The 2,673-nt window shown below is 46.5% G+C and overlaps 1 pseudogene; it reads right to left on the bottom strand.

The window, feature by feature from the left end:
• Positions 1-1,810: 1,810 nt before the first annotated feature.
• On the bottom strand, positions 1,811-1,928 carry LOC126279225 (5S ribosomal RNA; annotated as a pseudogene).
• Positions 1,929-2,673: the final 745 nt, after the last annotated feature.

Here is a 2,673-nt window from a genome sequence, read left to right as displayed (position 1 = left end):
ACCGCACACTCCGATGCAGAGTGAAAATCTCATTCTGAATCTACGCGTATTGTCTAAGGTACAATTATACAGAGTGCGTTCCATTAATAATGCGAGCATTTTTTTTTCCGACGCCGCAGTACGCCACAGCGTGTTGCAGCCGGCTGGGCTAAGTGGAGCGGGGTGTTAGCTTCAAAACGGTCTTTGTCTCTTTTGGCTGCCAGCTTCCGGAGAGTCAGGTCGTGCGTTTCCGTCAACTCCGTTTTCAGTTTATGTAACGCGGCACAGTGGATCATTCTGTAGACCAACGGTGCGCTATCAATTTTAAGTTAAACTTGTGAAGTCCGCCACCGAAACGTATCCATTACTTTAGCATGCCTCTGGGACTGATTGCTTGTCCTAATCACAAGTTTTCCAGTGGCAAAAGTCGTTCATGGACGGCCGAGAGGAGATCACCGACGAACCTCGCAGTGGGCGCCCATCAACCGCGCGACTCGACGGAAATGTGACACGTGTACGCGACTGTTTGAACTCTGACAGACGGCTGAGCCTTCAATTGATAGCACAAACTCTAAACATGCCAAAAACAATCGTTTTCTGCATTGTGACCGAAGATTTGAACATGAGAAAGGTGTGTGCCAAACTCGTCCCAAAAGTGATGACCGACGAACACAAGCACATTCGAGTGATTCCGGTGCCGAGAATGTTTCGAAATGTGTGAAAATGATCCTCATTTCTTAAACGCAGTTATCACTGCTGATGAGTCGTGGATTTTTTAGTACGACCCTGAGAAAAAAAGGCAGAGTTGAGAGTGGTCCACCCCATCGTCGTCCCATCCCAAGAAGGCACGCATGAGCAAGTCCAGGATCAAAGCCATGCTCGGTGTCTTCTTTGACGCCAGAGGTATTGTCCACCACGAATTCGTACCTACCGGGACTACAGTGAACTCAGCTTTCTACTTAGAGGTGCTTAAGGGACTTAAAAGGAGGGTCTCGCGCTGCCGAAGCGACAACATGGATACGTCGAAAGTTCACCACGACAACGCGCCGAGTCACAGTGCCTTCATTGTCAACGACTTCCTGGCTACGACCAAGACCGCATTGGCTCCCGCTCACTTTTTTTCTTGTTTCCTCGGTTAAAAGGAGTCATGAAAGGAAAGCTTTGGGACACGATTGAAAGCATCCAGGCGCGATGTACATCAGCTCTAAAGGACATTCCAGTAAAGGCATTCCAGGATGCCTTCCAGGCATGGAAACACCGCCTCCAGAAGTGTATCGATGCCAGAGGGTGCTATTTTGAAAATGTTTGATTATTTGTACGAATATATTCAGTAAATGATTTTTCATGAATTTGGTCGCATTACTTACGGCACGCACCGTGTATGTGCATCAAGTGAAACTTGGAATGATGACTTCTTGGTTGGAAGGGCGCAGCACGTTTTCTTGGATGGAGATACGTCGTCAGATGTAGAAGTAACGTCGAGTATGCCCCAGGGAAGAGTGTTTTGACCCACTCATGTTGCATATTAATGACTTTGCAGACAATATTATCTGTAACTTTAGACTTTTTGCACATGATCCCCTTATCTCTAATGAAGTGCCATCAGAAAGAGAACCAAAAAAATTCCTCCCGAACATGCCATGAAGGCCCAACGTTACCGACCAGCCGCCATGTCATCCTAAGACCACAGGCGTCACTGGATGCGGATACGGAAGGGCATGTATTTAGCACACTGCTCTCCCGGCAGTATGTCAGATTCCGATACCGGAGACGCTACTTCTCCATCAAGTAGCTTATGAGTTTGCCTCACAAGTGCTGAGTGCACACCGCTTGCCTACAGCACTCGGAACACCGGATGGTCACCCACACAAGTTCTAGCCCAGTACTACAGCGCTTAACTTCGGTGATCTGACGGGAACCGGTGCTACCACTGCGGAAAGGCGGTTGGCATCTGAAAGAAGCGGCAGAAATATTTCGTGTGGTCTTGGCAAGATTTAAAAATGGTGCAAAGACTGGCAACTTGCTTTAAATGTCGAGAAATGTAAAACTGTAAACTTCACAAAACGAAAAATCGTTGTATCCGATGTCTGTAACATCAGTGAGTCACAGCTGGAATCGACGAGTTCACTGGGTGTAACACTTTGTAGGGATATGAAATAGAATGATCACATACGCTCAGCCGTGGCTAAAGCGGGTGGTAGACTTCTGTTTATTGGTAGAATTCTGGGCAAGTGCAGTCATATACAAAGGAGATTGCTTACAAATCTCTCGCGCTACCAGTTCTAGAATATTGCTCAAATGTGTTGGACCCGTGCAGGGCATATTGAACTAATACAGCAAAGGGCAGCATGAATGGTCATAGGTTTATTTGATATCTGGGAGAATATCACAGAGATACTAAAGGAACTGAAGTGGAACACTCTTGAAGGTAGACGTAAACTATCCCCAGAAAATCAACGAAGCTTAAAGAACCGGTTTTAAATGATGACTCTAGAAATATACTACGATCGCCCACGTATTGCTCACGCAGCGATCATGGGGAAAAGATTGGAATAATTACTGCGCACACAGAGGCACTCAAACAATCATTTTTCGCGCGCTCCATGCGTGACTGGAATGGGAAGATACCCTAATAACTGAAACAATTGGACGTACCCTCTACCATACACCTCACGGTGGTTTATACACTGTAAA

This window comes from Schistocerca gregaria, chromosome 6 (genome assembly GCF_023897955.1).
Source record: "Schistocerca gregaria isolate iqSchGreg1 chromosome 6, iqSchGreg1.2, whole genome shotgun sequence".
Classification (NCBI taxonomy): Eukaryota; Metazoa; Arthropoda; class Insecta; order Orthoptera; family Acrididae; genus Schistocerca; species Schistocerca gregaria.
Note: the sequence above shows the minus strand (reverse complement) of the source record. Positions and strands in the feature narration are given on the sequence as shown.